Source organism: Saimiri boliviensis, chromosome 19 (assembly GCF_048565385.1).
Source record: "Saimiri boliviensis isolate mSaiBol1 chromosome 19, mSaiBol1.pri, whole genome shotgun sequence".
Classification (NCBI taxonomy): Eukaryota; Metazoa; Chordata; class Mammalia; order Primates; family Cebidae; genus Saimiri; species Saimiri boliviensis.
Window position 1 is genome coordinate 21,862,102 of NC_133467.1, and position 11,206 is coordinate 21,873,307.

Below are 11,206 nucleotides of genomic sequence, written 5' to 3' on the forward strand. Positions count from 1 at the left end.
CACTGGTATAGGAGGCCCCAAAAAGAAAAACCCGTACAGATGGGAGGGAAGTGAGGCAGGAAATGAGTAAAGCCAGTCCGTCGTAAAAACGCTGCACATTGTAACCATGTTCGCTTCTGTGCTGCATCCCCCCGCCTTATTTTGCCCCCTCTGCACCAAAATACAGGATTCTGTTACCAAAATGTAATAATGTGAAAATTCAGGAGGAAATAGTAAGAGCTAGGCATTCAGAGGTGCCTCCTCTCCTTCTTGTCCCTTCAAAGCACAGTATGCAAAACATTAGCCTTTCGTTTTGCTAATTGGCCTCCTTGTTATTCTGACGTTATCTATAACTTTATTTTGTATGTTTGATAAACATACTGTACTTTCAGATGCTGATGCTAATACCCTGAGGAAGCTTCTGTGAAGGGTGCTTTTTTTTTTTTTTTTTTTTTTTTTTTTTTCTTCTTCTTCAGACAGGGTCTCACTCTGTCGCCCAGACTGGAGTGCAGTGGTGCAATAATGGCTCACTGCAGTCTCCACCTCTCAGGGGTCAGGGAATCTTCCCGCCTCGGCCTCCCAAGTAGCGAGGACTGCAGGTGCATGCTGCCACACCCAGCTATTATTATTTTTTTTTATAAATGGGGTTTGCCATGTTGTCCAGGCTGGTCTAAAACTCCTGAGCTCAAGTGATTATCTCACCTCAGCCTACCAAAGTGTTGGGATGACTGGCTTGAGCCACAATGCCGGCAGGCACTATTTGAAAATGACCAAACCTGTGTATCGTTGGGCCTTTCACACCATGATAAATTGCAGGAGGAATATACAGATTGAGGCGAGCAGATAGGCTTAGAATGGAGCATGTGTACTATGGGCTGTTATATACATACCACATTAGCACAGGTAGATAGCCAGGTAGACTGTTAATTGTTAAGTAGGTTAGATTGGATTTAAACGTTGGTTTAAAAGAGTGATTCTTAAACTGGCATGCATCAGAATCACCTGGAGGACTTGTTAAAACACAGAATTTTCCGAGACCCCCACCACAGTTCTGAGTCGTTGGTTCAGTGGATTTGTGTTTCTTACAAAAGTTCCCAAAATGCCGCTGATGTTGGTCCCGGAACCACACTTTGAGAACCACTGTTTTAAAATACAATTAAGAGATAAGTCAAAATGGGTATGGTTCCAAATTCGCAATTTTCAATGGTTAATCTAAAAGCTTTCCACAAGTAACATAAAAGAAAATCTGTTTCCATGCTCCCCTTGCTGAGTTCACATTGTTCCTCTCTACTCAAGATAAAGAGGAGTCCTTGAAGTAGCTTCAGCTGCTACATCATGCAAGGTTCCAAATGGGTGAAATGTGGATTCTTTAAGAAGCACTTATTGAGAACTGAGGACATCACTTGTGCGGAATGTGCTACACAATACCAAAGAAGCAAAACACCATAGCAGCTGGACACGATGGCTCACACCTGTAATCCTAGTACTTTGGGACGCTTAGGCAGGCGGATCACTTGAAATCAGGAGTTCGAGATTAGCCTGGCCAACATGGTGAAACCCTGTCTCTAATAAAAATACAAAAATTAGTTGGGCATGGTTGTGTGTGCCTGTAGTCCCAGCTACCCAGGAGGCTGAGGCAGGAGAATAGCTTGAACTCAGGAGGTGAAGGTTGCAGTGAGCCAAGAAATCGCACCACCACACTCCAGACTAGGCAACAGAGGGAGACTCCGTCTCAAAAACAAAAACAAACAAAAACCACAGTAGCTGCTCTGTGCACCCCCAAAGCTTTATTCAATTCAATTCAACAAATATGTTAATGGTTTAATAAGAGCCAATCACTGTGGTAGAAGCTAAGGATGCAGTGGTAAGCATGGTAATCACATAGAAAGGCACATTAAACAATTACAAAAATAATTTGTAATGGGGGTTATAAGTGCTGTGAAGGAGAACCATACCATTCCATGATAGGATATATCTTTGTGACCTCTACCGATCTAGGGGATGACCAGAGAAGGCTTCTCTGAGGAAAGAACAAAAATATTATATAATCTGACTGCTTAATATCAGCAAGACATAGGTTAAAAAAAACACACACACAAGAAGCATGGTTCACCCTCTGGAACCTTTACAAGAACTTTTGGCTGCTGCTTTTCCATCTGTCTCCATTGTTTATTCTGTTAAGGGCATGTTACTAGAAAAGACAAAGTTATTGCTATCACAGCCCAGGCTCTAGCCCCTTATTTGATGCTCTAAAAGTATGATTACTGTTTTGGCAGTATTTTTCAGACCAAGAGGGCAAGTAACTTACTTTTTCCATCTGTGCCTGCCTCCCTTCTGTGAGCATAACAAAGCAGTAACAACCACAACATTTTAAGCTAAAAATACTAGAGATTTTCTAAGATTGTAAGAATAACACAGAAATATTTTAGATATATTGTAACATTAGACCCTAGCATTAATCTTTTAAAATACTTATTTGAAGCTTATTTCTCTCAATGTTTAACTATGAAATATAATTTTTAGGTATGTGTTATCGTTAGTATACTTAGTTAATTTAAGCCAATTAGATGATAAAATGCTTTCATGTTTTATTAGGATCCCAAGCAGTTACCATTATGATTTAAAATGCAAGCTAAATTTAGATAAAGGCTTTCAGTATTGTGGAGTTTGTTTTTCTAAAAAATATAAATCCAGACCTCTGGATATATAATTTGCAGTCAGACTTACTTAACTGAAACATACTCATAATTTTGGTAACAATATTCAACTGATTATTGCTGTGATTAATTGCAAAATAAGAAATAGGAAATAAAAAGCATCTCTGACAATTTGGGAGGCAGAGGATGAGAGAGGCAAAATAATGCTCTCCCCACCAAAGATGACTACCTCCTAACCCCCAGAACCGAAACTGTAAATGTGTCAGGTTACAAGGAAAAGGAGAGTGAAGGTTGTAGATGCAATTAAGGATGCTACTCAGCTGAAGTAGTGAGATTATCCAGCTAAGCTCAATATAATCACAAGGGTCCCCCACCCGCCTTTTTTTTTTTTTTTTTTTTTTTTTTTTTTTTGAAACAGTCTTACTCTCTTATTAAGAGAGTAAGACTCTCTCACAGTCTAGAGTGCAGTCTGGACTGTCTGGAGTGCAGTGGCACGATCTTGGCTCACTGCAATCTCTGCCTCCCAGGTTCAAGCAATTCTGCTGCCTCAGCCTCCTGAGTAGCTGGGATTACAAGCGTGTGCATGCCCAGCTTACTTTTGTATTTTTAGTAGAGATGGGGTCTCACCGTGTTGGCCAGGCTGGGCCACAAGGGTCCTTTAAAGTGGAAGAGGGAGAGACAGGAGGGCTTGGCCCAATGTTTCTGGCTTTGAAGATGAAGGAAGGCAGCCATGAACCAAGGAAAGGGGTTGGCCTCTAGAAGCTGGAAAAGGAAAAGAAATGGATTCTCCTGTAGAGGCTCCAGAAGAAACACAGCCCTGTTGACACGTTTATTTTAATTTATTAAGACTTGTCAGACTTCTGACTGACCCAACTGTAAGAAAATAAATTTGGAGGCTGGGCGCGGTGGCTCAAGCCTGTAATCCCAGCACTTTAGGAGGCCAAGGCGGGTGGATCACGAGGTCAAGAGATTGAGACCATCCTGGTCAACATGGTGAAACCCCGTCTCTACCAAAAATACAAAAAAAAATTAGCTGAGCATGGTGGTGCGTGCCTGTAATCCCAGCTACTCAGGAGGCTGAGGAGGAGAATTGCCTGAACCCGGGAGGTGGAGGTTGCGGTGAGCCGAGATCGCGCCATTGCACTCCAGCCTGGGTAACAAGAGCGAAACTCCGTCTCAAAAAAAAAAAAAAAGAAAATAAATTTGTATTGCATATGGCACCAATTTTTGGTAATTTGTTACAGTAATGACAGGAAACTAATACAGAGCATAAACAGGAGAGAGAGAGCGAGAGAGAGAGAGAGAGGAGAGAGAGAGAGAGAGAGAGAATGTGTAGTTGAGGTTTTTGAGGAGTCTTCAATTCCACATATTTAGCTTCAGGCTGTCAGGGCACAGGAAGTCAACAGAGAACCAGGGTCATGACAGAAAGACCTGATCTGAGAGATGTTCTCAGGAAAGACTGAGGTGCTTGATGACTGATTGAATAGGGGGAATAAAAGACTGAGGGACTCATAAATGGCTCCCACACTGACCTCTGGATGACTGAAGAAATAGTCTGTAGAAAGAAAGGAGGAAGGAGAAAGGAGTATTATTTGTGCAATTGTTACTTGAAAAGAATTTAGAGGTTATCACTCCAGTAAAAACCGGAGCCAGAACTAAAAGCCAGTCTCCCCACCCTGCATGCCTATCCCATGGCTCATACCCTTCTCACTTCCTGTCAGTGGTATCCAAACTGGAGTTACTAGGTCCAAGACATTAAAATGTTTCATGAGTGGGATATGAAATTGAGTAAAGGGAATCTCTCTTTGGTATACAAGGAGTGGCTCATATAATGCTGGAAACTATTTCATACTGGAAATCATCTTAGGAAATGGGTTTTCCACATTTGAGAATTTTAAAAATGAATGTTCTCCTGTGTCTTGGGATAATGGAAGGCAGGCATAATAACATACCAGGGTAACATTATGCCATTTTATTAGCTGAGTGTTAATAGTTTTATTGACAATACTGTTGACCTAAAAAGTGACTCTCAAGCTGATACTGGATTCCTAATATTGGGATGATCATAATACTACTTATTTATTTATTTAAGACAGGATCTTCCTTTGTCACCCAGGCTGGAGTACAGTGGTGCAATCATAGCTTACTGCAGCCTTGACTTCCCAGGCTCAAACAATCCTTCCGCCTCAGCCTCCTGAGTAGCTGGGACTACAGATACGAGCCTCCATGCCTGGCTAATTTAAAAAAAAATTTTTTTTTTGTAGAGACACAGGGTTTGTGTATGTTTCCCAGGCTGGTTTCAAACTCCTGGCTTCAAGGGATCCTCCCACCTCAGCATCCCAAAGTGCTAGGATTACAGGTGTGAAACACCATGCCCAGCCCATAATAGTATTCTTTAGTTTGTATAGCACTTGTGATTGACCAAGAACTTTTCTCATACATTACTTTGAATTCATGGGAAGGAGGTTAAGAGCTGCAGAGTTAATTTTCACACTGGCAGAGAATCTCTTTGGGAGAATGTGCCAGCCTTATATGAGATTAACAAATTAGTATCAACGTAGATGATTATACACTGCTATTTTTTGGGTTTTTTTTTTTTTTTTTTTTTTTTTTTGAGGCAGAGTTTCGCTCTTGTTACCCAGGCTGGAGTGCAATGGCGCGATCTTGGCTCACCGCAACCTCCGCCTCCTGGGTTCAGGCAATTCTCCTGCCTCAGCCTCCTGAGTAGCTGGGATTACAGGCATGCGCCACCATGCCCCACTAATTTTTTTTTGTATTTTTAGTAGAGACGGAGTTTCACCATGTTGACCAGGATGGTCTCGATCTCTTGACCTCGTGATCCACCCACTTTGGCCTCCCAAAGTGCTGGGATTACAGGCGTGAGCTACCGTGCCCGGCCCACACTGCTTTCTTATATATGTAAACATATATATACCTATACATATGTAACTGAGGCAAAATTCCAATTGACTAAAAATAAGTGAAAATAGTTATATATGACTGAGTGAATTCAGCCATGACTGCCTCTGGGTATCATATTTGATTCCCAGGTTTTTCTTTGTGCAGTAGTTTCCCACTTTGTCACTAAGGGCATCTGGTGATGGATGGGTTTCCTCATATGCATGGACTGCATGACATTAATATGGGGCATATTATACATGGCAAGTTGTTTGCCTTTAGGGCCAGTAGGCAGTAACATTTTGAAAGCTGGAAGGCTGGGAAGATGAAGGAATGATGCTAAGGTTAACAGGCTGTGCCTGAATACATTTGATCCCTACATGAGGGGCCTCACAAGGCATCCTTTTGACCATCTTTGTTTTCTACAGCCTGGATACTGGAAAAAACTACAAGGGTAAGCTATTAGACTGTTTTCTTCATAATTTTATTCTAAACTTCAGTTTCTTTGCAGGAATAGAAAAACTTGAAAAACATTTTGTTTTTCTCCTACACTCTGGCACTTGGGTGCCTAACCCATGACCATCTCATATATCCTATTTTTATAGAGGAGCTCTGTCCTCAGCCCATAACAATATTTTTCCACCACTAAGGGAATGGATTTAAAAACAGCATTTAATAAATAAAATTCACTTGAGTACTCCACCCAGAGTATTTTTTAGCATGCAGATCCAGAGTCCTCAAAGAAACCAGAAGAACAAACTTCCCTTTAGTCCAACAAAAAAGTTATAGTTATATGTAATACTCCTTTAAAACTAAAACTGTTTGCTTGCCGTGGGGCTGCAACAATGACCTTTTCCTAAGAAGAATCTCAAATTATGGTGCCAAAATATTTTACTGTTCTTAATCCATCTCATCTTTCAATGGTATATCTTCATCATCACTGCTAACACACAGTAGAAAAAAAATTTCCAAATATTTCAAAATTTCATCTAAGCAGCAGCTCCGATGCTTTTAATTTTTAAATTTTTTTTAAAATGTTAAACAGTTTGTCATGTCAGCTCTGGTGTTTGAAGACTCAAAAGAGAAACATTCTCAGAGAATATGGTATATTTCTGAAGACAGCTGACAGAAGGAACCCTTAGCTAGAAACGATATAGCACAGAAGTAAGCAAGGGATTTGTAATCAGAATGATCTAGACATGAGCCACCATGCTGGGCTGATTTTTTTTAAATAGCACTTTTCAAACTGAGATATATGTCACATGAAATTCACCATTCAAAAGTGTGCACTGAACAGGCAGGTGACTCACACCTGTAATCTCAGAACTTTGGGAGGTTGAGGCAGGAGGATCACTTGAGGCCAAGAGTTCAAGACTAGCCTGGGCAACATAGGGAGGCCCTTGTCTCTGTAAAACAATTTAAAAATTAGCAGGGCATGATGGTGTATGTGTATGATCCCAGCTACTTGGGAGGCTGAGCTGGGAGTGATTACGTGAGCCTGGGGCTGGCGAGGTGTGGAGTGGAAGTGGGTCAAGACTGCAATGAACTGTGACTACACCACTGCAGTCCAGCCTGGGTGACAGAGTGAGACCCTATCTCAAAAAAATATACATTTCCATGATTTTTAGTACATTCACAATGCTGTGCAATCATTACCACTGTCTAATTCCAGAACATTTCCATCATCCCTACCTATTAGCAATTAGTCCTATTTTCCCCTTCTCCCCCTTGAAACCACTTACCTATCTTCTGTCTTTAATAGATGTGCCTATTCTGGACGTTTCACATAAACAGAATTATATATTATGTGGTCTTTTGTGTCTGACTTCTTCCACTTACTATAATGTTTTCAAGGTTCATCTTTGTCATAGCATATAACAGTACTTTATTCCATTTTATGATAGATAATACTCCATTGTGTAAATAAATGTGCCATATCTATTTACCAATAGAGGGACTTTGGGTTGTTTCCATTTTTTTGGCTATTATGAATAATGCTTCTATGAACATTAATGTGCAAGAATTTGTAATGAAAAACGTGTTTTTAGTTATTTAGAATATATAGAATTGCTGGATCACGTGGTAATTTCATGTTTAACTTTTTGAGAAACACAATGATCATACTTTTATAAAAGTATAAATCTGTCCATGTCACTCTCCATTGGCTTCCCAATGCATTAACGATTAAATCTAGAATCTTACTATACCCTTACATGATCCAACCTCGTCTTCTATCATCCTTGTTCACCAAGCTCCAGATACACTGACTGCCCTTTCCTTCTCAAAAATGCCAATTTCCTCGGTGTTGGGAAAATTGGATATCTGTATGCAAAAGGATGAATTTGGACCCTTATCCTACACCATATACAAGAACTAACAAAAAATGGTTGACACTGTAAAACTTCTAGAGGAAAACTTAGGGGGAAAGCTTCAAAACATTAGATTTGGCAGTGATTTTTTTGGCTATGACATGAAAAGCATAGGTAACAAAAGCAAAAATAGACAAACGGGACTACATTAAACTTAAAATCTCCTATGCATCAAAGGAAACAATCAGCAGAGTGAAAAGGCAACCCATGGGATGGAAGAAAATACTTACAGATCACGTATCTGATAAGATGTTAATATCTAGAATATACGAACAGCAACAACAACAGCAAATTTTTAAAAAGGGCAAAGGATTTGACATTTCTCCAGTGAAGATATACAAATGGCCAACAGTATATGAAAAGGTGTTCAACATCACTAATCATTAAAGAAATGCAAATTTTTAAAAAATGAGATATCATCTCACAGCCATTATGATGGCCATCAAAGAAAACCCAGAAAATAAGCATTGAGGATGTAGAGAAACTGGAACCCTTGTGAACTATTGGTAGGAATGTAAAATAGTAAAATCACTGTGAAAGAGTTTGGAGGTTCCTCAAAAATTGAAAAGAGAATTACCACCTGATCCAGCAAACTCACCACTGGATATATATTCAAAGTAATTTAAAGCAGACTCTTGAACAGATATTTGCATACCCATGTTCACTGCACCATTATTTACAATAGCCAAGACTTGGAAGCAACCTAAATGTCCATTGATGGATGAATGGATAAACAATGTGGTATATACATGTAGTAGAATATATTCTGCCTAAAAAAGAGAGAAGTCTTGTCATGTAATACACTATGGGTAAACCTTGAGGACATTATGCTAAGTGACACAAACCAGTCACAGAAAAGATAAATACTGAATGATTCCACTCCCATGAGGTATCTAAAGGAGTCAAATGATAGAAGCAGAAAGTAGAGGTGTGGCTGCCAAGGGCTCAGGGACCGGGAATGAGGTGGTTTTTCAATAGGTAGAGATTTCAGTTTTGTAAAATGAGGAAGTTCTAGACATCTACTGTACAACAATTTGAATGTAGTTAACACCACCGAACTGTACACTTAAAAATGGTTAAGATGGTCAATTTTTTTTTTTTTTTTTTTTTGAGATGGAGTCTCACTCTGTTGCCCAGGCTAGAGTATGGTGGCACAATCTTGGCTCAATGCAACCTCCACCTCCTAGGTTCAAGCAGTTCTCACGCCTCAGCCTCCCAAGTAGCTGGGATTAAAGGGGTATGCCACCACGCCCAGCTAATTTTTTGTATTGTTTTGGTAAAGACAGGTTTTCACCATGTTGGCCAGGTCTTGAACTCCTGGCTTCAAGTGATCATCTCTCCTCTGCCTCCCAAAGTGCTGAGATTACAGGTGTGCACCACTGTGCCCAGCTTAAGATGGCAAATTGTAATTTTTTTACCACACTAAAAAATAATACATTTTTTTTAATACCAAACTCTTTCCTGCCTAACAGCCTTTGCTCTTACTGTCCTTTCTGCCTGTGACACTGCTACTTTTTGCATGATTGGTTTCTTTTCTTACTTTTAGTTTCAGCTTAAATGTTACTCCGTCACAGATATCTCCCTTGATAATGCCATTCTTTTAAATAGGCCCCCCATGAGTCTCAGTCTCAACAACTTGTTTGTTCTTTTTAAAAGACTTATCACAATTTGTAATTATATAATTTATATATTTATGTCTGTCTTTCCTACTAGAATATAAAGTCTACCAAGACAGCAACTATGTCTGTATTTTATTCTTTACCATTACTATTACTATTATTGAGATAGGCTCTCACTCGATCAGCGGGGCTGGAGTGCAGTGTTGTGGTCTCAGTTCACCTGTAGCCTTGATCTCTCAGGCTCCAGTGATCCTTCCACTACAGCCTTCCAAGTAGCCAGGACTGCAGGTCCATACCTGGCTAATTTTTTTTTTTAAATAAAAATAGGGTTTCACCATGTTGCCCATGCTGGTCTCAAACTCTTGGGCTCAAGCGATCCACCCACCTCAGCCTCTCAAAGTGCTAGGATTACAGGTTTGAGCCATTATGCCTGTCCTATATCTGAATTTTAAGCCACATACCTGCCTTTGACACACAATAATGGATACACAATAGGTATCTAATATATTTTTCTGAATGAACAAATGAGTCTATGTAAACTGGGAAGAATAACATCTAGCTCATGGAGTTGCTCTGACAGTCAGGTGCAGTAACATGTATAACTCAGGGCCTCCCTCATGGTAAGAACTCAACCACTTTTTTTTCAGGGAAGGATATGTTGATTGTACCAGATTATTTTTAAATGATAATCCAACTCCAAGGTTCTCAGGAATGGTGCAAGGGCACTAAGCAAGGCAGGGCTATATGCAGGCTAACAAGCAGAACACCTGCATTCTAGTCAGGAAGTGCAACTCTGCCAACAAGTAAGATCTTTCATGCCTGGGCCCTAGAGTCATTATTCTTTGCTCAGAACTTCCCAGTATTCTCAAAGTTCTCCCTACCTTGTGGAAAAGGATGAAATACTTAAAGTAGGAGTTCCAAACCTAGAGAAACTTGAGGAACCATGGAGAGAATTCAGAAGGTCTGTGAACTTGGATGAGGGAACAGATGACATCTTTATTTCCATTGATCTCTAACAGAAAGTCAGCATTTCTTTTATTATAAATGTTGCCCTCCTGAAAAAATCAAAACCCTCAGTAATACTAGCTGTACCTGTGATTTTGTTACCAATACAAATCACTAAGATTGTTCTACATTACAATCATAACTCGAAATATTGTTTATGCTCATTACTAATTCAAAATTATGACAAACTTGAGGCCTGCCATTAGATTTTGTTATTTAATAAGTTAAAAAGCATAGATATTAACATTTCACAAATTTTACCTTTAAAATGTGTGATAACATTATTTTAATATCACAGGGTTACTCTGTAATTCTGTGTATTTTATTTTGATATATCTGGAAACATTCTAAGTGGTCCATTGACATCACCAGAGGGCCAAAAGGGTTCTTGGTACATTTATGTGTTAATGATGCACAGAGCCTATCATGAGAAAAACAAAGGACTATAATGATCCCTCCCCACTCCCCGTTCAAATTAGGAAGGTGCTGAGAGACGAAAGAATGACTCAGACAAGTCCAGCTTGACAAGTATAAGAGTTTATTAGGACTTACATGCAGGTCACTCCTGGATGGCTGCAGGAGAGCTCTAGAGATTTGCAATTACCAGCTATCTTTAAGCTCCTTCTAAGCTAATTTTCTGGTGTTTTGCCTACTGCATTTGAGTGATGAGACTTTTTCT